Source organism: Macrobrachium nipponense, chromosome 24 (assembly GCF_015104395.2).
Source record: "Macrobrachium nipponense isolate FS-2020 chromosome 24, ASM1510439v2, whole genome shotgun sequence".
NCBI lineage: Eukaryota > Metazoa > Arthropoda > Malacostraca > Decapoda > Palaemonidae > Macrobrachium > Macrobrachium nipponense.
Genome location: NC_061091.1, coordinates 8,999,638 through 9,007,137, shown reverse-complemented (window position 1 = coordinate 9,007,137; position 7,500 = coordinate 8,999,638). Strand labels below are relative to the sequence as shown.

General features: G+C 29.0%; 2 protein-coding genes across 8 annotated transcripts in view; one reads left to right on the top strand and one right to left on the bottom strand.

Moving 5' to 3' along the window:
* The window catches only part of LOC135205429 (neurensin-1-like), a 341,552-nt gene that overhangs the window by 316,517 nt on the left and 17,535 nt on the right, over positions 1-7,500 (bottom strand). The gene's annotated exons all lie outside the window — the stretch shown is intronic.
* The window catches only part of LOC135205427 (uncharacterized), a 68,707-nt gene continuing 62,033 nt past the window's right edge, over positions 827-7,500 (top strand). For 4 of the 7 annotated variants that reach the window (XM_064235997.1, XM_064235991.1, XM_064235995.1 and 1 more), the window contains exon 1: positions 827-1,140. The gene's annotated coding sequence lies outside the window, so the exon portion shown is untranslated. Of the gene's footprint in view, positions 1,223-1,258; positions 1,599-7,500 lie in introns of those variants that run through there. The other 3 variants (XM_064235994.1, XM_064235993.1, XM_064235996.1) reach the window with 2 other exon arrangements.

Below are 7,500 nucleotides of genomic sequence, written 5' to 3'. Positions count from 1 at the left end.
GCAAGAGGGCCAAATAAAGAGACATAATAAGATCCTTCCTTTAGAATGAAATTTCTCCAATAAATAAACCCCAGCTTGTGAAAGCATTAGAGAGTTGCCTCCAGCCCCATAACTTTCTAAGCCCCACTTTTACCGACACGAAAAACACCGTGAATCCCTATCCAGAATAGAGGGAACTTGGTCCAAAACATTCCCCCACAACATCGGGTCAAAACATCACCGAAACTTAAGTAATAACATCAACGAAACACAGGTAAAACATCACCAGAACCTGTGTTAAAACTTCAACGAAACTTAGGAGAAAAACATCACCAAACCTTACGTAAAAACATCGGGAAAATTTAGGTCAAAACATCACCAAACCTTACGTAAAAACATCCGAAAAACGTAGGTTTAATAAATTACCAAAACTTGGCAGTGAAAATATATATATAAAAAAAATTTGTAGGCCAAAACATCGGGAAAACTTTCCATCTATCAATAACGTTTTACTTTTTCATCTTCCTTCTAAAGAATTTTCGTGCTCCGTTGTATACGCATACACAAATATACACGCGTGTAAATACATACACAAACATAAACGCAATCCATCCGCCACCAAAATTCCGCTCCCAATTTCCTGACAAACTTCTCCCCCCCGCCTTTTTAGCATGGCCCATCTCTCTCCCTCCCAATATATACGTCTGCTTCCCCCTCCCAACGTACGTCACCCTTCCCACCAACCGCCCCCCTCCCCCTCCGATTTGTGAGAGCTGACCCCTACACACCCACTACTTCCAGAGTCCTCAGGGGAGCTATCAAGACCGTGGGTGGAGCAAAAGTGGGACTTCATTTGCCACTAAGGAGGGTGTGGTGGTGGAGGTGTTTTGTTGGAGCTGGTGGAAGAAGAAGAAGAAGAAGAAGAAGAAGAAGAAGAAGAAGCATTGTTGAAGCCCCTCCCACCAAGAAACCAATACACAGACACAGACACACAAGTGGCATTAGTTCCCAGAAGGTCTTAACAACGGCGTTGCCACAGTGCCAAGTCTGTGGAAAACAGTGCCAGGAGTGATCGACTGTCATTTTTCATAATCAGTGCCTCTTTCTCTCTCTCTCTCTCCCTTTTTTATGAGTTGTGGTCGTCGGTTCGTTTTTTTGAATGTGAGTTTTTTTTATTAAGAAAGAGTGGGGTTTTATGGTGTTTAATGTGTGCGTTTGTTACCAGTGTTTCGAGTTTTTGATTGTGAGTTTTTTTATGTACCAGAAGTGAGGTTTTATATTGAGTTTAATATATGTGTTTTTAATGAAGTGTGTCGTTTATAACTGTGGAAAAGCTTTTTAAAAACTTACAATTTTAACAACTTGATTTTCTTTAAAACCTGTAAACTATTTTGAAAACTATAAAATTATTAGTTGAAAATTTTTCAAGAGCTAAAAATTATTTCAAAAACTGAAAATTTGTTAGCTGAAAATTTTTGAAGAGCTAAATTTTTTGAAAAACGGAAAATACAAAGAATTTTTTAAATAAATTAAATTTTTCAACTGAAAGTTTTCCCTCCCCGTTTACTTGAAACTTTGGACTTCTAAGATTATAAAAAACATAAGTAAAAAGCGAAAAGGTAAGAACTGATCGAATCTCCATCATTCAAAAAAAAAAAAAAAAAAAAAAAAAAAAAAAAAAAAAAAAAAAAAAAAAAAAAAAAAATAGAAGCTGACAGGAACACGAATATCGTGCAATCTATGGATAGTTTTAATTCTGGAGGTCGATACTTTCCTGTGTTGTTCTGTAGTTTCCCTTTTCTGTCTCTTTTAGGAGTTTAGTTTACAGTTTTGTAGTTCGGTTTTCGTGTTTCTTTTTTGTAGTTTATATGTCTTTTGTAGTTTCGTTTTTTGAATCTTTTTGGAGTTTATAGTTTTTTTCATTATAAATTATAGTTTTTGCATTTTTTCTTATAAACTCGTTTGTAAGCATTGTCCCTATGTATGGGTGCACTTGCTCGTACATACAAAAATGAGCACAATACAACGGTAGATTCATTTCTGTACATGTAATGAGTGAGAAATACAATGTAATCATGAATGTACATACCAAAAATATACATGTAAATATTTGTTTTTATATACGTATACAAACAAACAAACAAACACACACACACACACACACACATACACACACACACACACACACACACACACATATATATATATATATATCTATATATATATATATATATATATATATATATAAGTATATACGTATTTATATGTATATGAGTATATATAAGATATATATAGTATATACGTATATATTATGTATATATATATATATATATATATAAAATATATATAAAATATGTATGAATATGTATATATAAATATATGTACATATATACCATATATATAACATTATTATATATTTTTGTGATTCTCACTTTTTGAAATAAGTTTATAATTCTGAACCTAAACTCGCGTTGAACGACAAAAAAAAAATATATATATATGACTCCAACTCAAACTGTTGAAAATGAAAACAAACGCTTTCAATAGCTTTAATGAAAACAGCTACGAAATGAATTCCAATAAATAAAATATATTTGTTGTACTTGTATGCGTTGCTGCAAAAGCATAATCAGTTTTCTAATCATATTAGTGCTACTAGGCATAACAATGGTAACAATTATAACAACATATCTATAACAACAATAACAACATTCTATAACATACACTCATCCCCTAACTCATAAATCAAGGATGAACCTCCATATCGGCCTACACTTACACAGAAGTGTCAGCTTGTACTATCACTATTTCGGAAACCAGAGAAATGTAAATCAATCAATTAAAAATACCAATAATTATTAATAATAATAAAATCATAATAACACTATTTCGGACACCAGAGAAATGTAAATCAATCAATTAAAAATACCAATAATAATAATAATAATAATAATAATAATAATAATAATAACACTATTTTCGGAAACCCAAGAGAAATGTAAATCAATCAATTAAAAATAAATCCAAATAATAATAATATATAATATAATCATAGAAAATAATAATAATGAATAATAATAATAATAACAACTTAATTTCTGAAAACACAGAACAGGGGGGGGCTGTAAATCAAATCAATAATTTTAATGGCAATAATAATAATAATAATAATAATAATAATAATAATAATAATAATACCTATTCTGACACCAGAGAAATGTAAATTAATCAATTAAAAATACCAATAATAATAATAACAATAACACTATTTCTGACACCAGAACTGTAAATCGATCAATTAATAATAGCAATAATAACAATAATGCTATTCCTGACATCAGAGAACTGTAAATCAATTAAATATTGATATATAATTTATTTCAGATCAGAGCCATATACATGGAATATACAAATACAATACACGCAATCTATTATCTAGATACATGAGATGACATGATACAAATGCTAATCGGCACTATCCACACAGTTGATAAAATAGAAAAAACACTATTCATAATTCATTGGGCCATTTCCCATTCTCCACAAAGTTCCGAGTTATTTGCAATTATTCAGCTACCTATTTCTTTCATTCTCACTACAAGATTGAGCCAGCCATACTTATATGGGCATTCTACATACATGTTCCTTGTTTGCTATTATTCAGCACCTGCATTCTTCCGTTTTCCATACATGACTGAACCAACATTTAAACTGTGGTTCACCCTTTAATTCACATGGGCGCTTAACACAGCCTGTATTTCATAATATTTTACACTTTCACTATTTTCCACCAACTCCTTTGCAAAAGCTTCTCCAACAACTCCTTTGCAAAAGCTTCTCCAACAACTCCTTTGCAAAAGCTTCTCCATCAACTCCTTTGCAAAAGCTTCTCCAACAACTCCTTTGCAAAAGCTTCTCCAAACAACTCCCTTGCAAAACCTTCTCAAACAACTGCATAGCTTCTCCAACAACTCCTTTGCAAAAGCTTCTCCAACAACTCCTTTGCAAAAGCTTCTCCAACAACTCCTTTGCAAAAGCTTCTCCAACAACTCCTTTGCAAAAACTTCTCAAACAACTCCTTTGCATAAGCTACTCCGACAACAACTTTGCAAATGCCTATTAAAACAGCTATAGTATACTTCTTGGCAAAATCTTCTTCTCTGCAACGGCTTCTCAAGCAACCATTCTGGTCAAGCTTCTTAAAACAACTGCTTCACAGCAAAGAACAAAAACATTTACAAAAACTAGTAAGAAAAAAAAATTACACTAACCAACGTCTGCCAGTACCTTTGTCATTCATCTTTCCTTAATCAAATATATACCATACGGCTTCCTAGGTATGCAGACAAATATCAAGGGTTCTATAAATCTTATATATACGCCCATAAATCATTTACCCTCACAAAGGGATGATTTGTCATTTCCCACCCAATTTCGTTGGTGATAATCATAATGATATCCATTCTTTCTTATCACGATTAATTATGTTTTATTTTTATTATTGTTTTATTATTATTATTATTACTATTATTATTACTTATTATTATTATTAATTCAAAGAACTTGGGTCTCTTAAATAATAATAACCAATAATAATAATTGTCCTTGGGTGGTGCATTATAATAATAATAATAATAATAATAAATATCCCCCATGCTGATTGAATGTGTTCAATATATAATATAATATATATATAGATATAATAATCTATTATTAATATATTATATATAAATATATATTTATATATATCTATAGATAGATAGATAGATAGATAGGTTAATACAGTATACATATACAATAAATAATATTATATTAGATAATTATGTATTTAATATACTATAAATAAATATAAGTACACCACACATACACATACACTACCACACATATTTATATATATATATATATCATATTATAATATCATATATATATATATATATATATATATATACATATATATATATAATATATATATATATCTCGCACTTATGTATGTGTAATTATAATATATATATATAGGATATATTATTATATATATAATCTATAATATTATATAATATTATAATAATATAATATATATATATATATATATATATATACATATATAATTATATATGTATTATATAATAATATAATATATATAGATATATATTGTACATATACTATATAATATTACTTTTATATAAATATATATGTATATATATATATATAATTTATATATATATATATATATATAATATATATGTAATATATTAAATTATATAAAATTTATATAATAATATATATTTGGTATTATATATATATTAAAATATATAAAATATATAAATATATACGATATATATGCATATCATATATATATACATATACATATAATTATATATATATATTATATATATATATAATATCTATATAATATTAATTAATATATATATATAATATATAGATATATATCTACAACGAGAACTTTCGAGACCTACGCCCGATTCTCCTCAACTAATAATAATAATAATAATAATAATAATAATAATTAAATTTCAAAACATAACTTCCCTATAGTGCATTTGGCTGAGCGTGTTCCCCTAATGCTTACGAAATTTTTAATGCGTCCTGTACATTATAGTAATTCTGCCGATATCTCGGGAAATTACTGATTGATAGACCTCATAATAAATCACCTAAAGTCACGACATCATGAAAAGCAGAAATTTATTCAGTATTTTCCAACGAAAAATGCTGGTGATTGTTTGTTTTTAACTAGGAGAGCAAATTTCCGATTTCCTTATTCATTAACTGAACGAGGCAGAGACCGTTTTGCTTGCAATAACAAAATGATGGTTTTCGATCAAGTGGGCGAGTTCAAGAATGCTTATATGTTTTGTTTATTTAATCTTTAATGTTACAGGTGGTGTAAATATAGATATATAATATAATATATATATATAATATAATATACACATACCATTATATATATATATATATATATATACATACTACATTATATATATATATATATAATATGCTTACACGTTTTTGTTTATTTAATTTTTAATGTTTACCGGTGGTGTATAAATATATATATATATATATATATATAATATATATTTATATATATATATATATATTATATATATATATAACATATATACCATAATACATATATACATTACCATATATATAAATATACAATATATTATAAAATATTATTATATATGTATATTATATATACATGCACTTCCTTCTGAGGTAAATTTCCTTCCTTACATGAAAATAAGATAATGACCTGATCTGCATATTAGAGCTTAATTTACAGAAAATGGATAACCAGATTTTTGCAATATTCGAGCAAATGCAAATGGGCCATGGTAACAAAATAAAAAAACAAGAAATCGATCCCCGTATTAAAAGTTTTTAATTGATATATAAATAATATGCTATATAACCAGAACCATAAATAACTAGGCGTGATTTGACCTCCAGCTTACTCGGGATACATGAAAGATTTTCCCTTCACGCATAAGTTGTAAACATTATATTCCTAACTTAAAAGTAAATTAGAATGTGCTAAAATCTATGGTCAAATAGAGTCTTGTTTCAGCAACGAAATTTAAAATAAGCTATATTTTATTAGAAGTAATTTTTCTATACTGTTCAACATGCAGATTATTTATTTATTTTTTTTTTTACATTTTCATTCCAATAAATACATCATAAATATCCTCTCCTAAAATTCCTGTATCTTTAAACTCAGCGCAAAACCTCTTTTCATATCTTTTTAGGCTCTTCATTAGACCTTTCCCAAACGGCAAAAACAACAAGAACAGGAACAAAAGAACAACAACACCGAAGGTGTTTGTAGGCTTACTCACCGAGTACGGGAAAATGCTGTCAATCAGAAATTATTCGCAAATATAAAAATTTTGTCATTCGTCTAATAAAAAAAAAGTAAAAAGAAACAAAAATATGACGATGAATTCCAAAAAAAAAAAGCCAAATGAACCCACAAGCAACATAAAAAAATCAAAGACAAATTCGACAGCCTAGTGTCTACGCGGCCCCTTTGTTTTGGCACAATATCTCCCTCTTATGGCACGCTATCGTCTCTCTCTCGTCTCACTCACCTCTCTCATCTCCGCTCTCCTCTCTCTTCCTTTCCTCTTCTTCTCTCTCTCTCTCTCTTTCGTACTTTATCTCAAATCGATAAGGGTCATAACGGGAGTCTTTGAAGTAGGATGGACATTGTTGGTCACTGTCTCATGATTTCGGTTATATGATGATGATGATTCTCTCTCTCTCTCTCTCTCTCTCTCTCTCTTTCTGTCTTAACTTTATTAGGAAACTGAATAAGATTACATCACTTCTCTCCCTGCCATCATTCAAATTTCAATATGGACTACGACTAACTTAACTACTACCTACTACCTACTAACTACTTAATACTACTACTACTACTCTCTTCGTGCCTCTCTCTGCTATCTCCTCCTCTCTCTCTCTCTCTCTCTCTCTCTGCGTCAGAATGCCCAGATT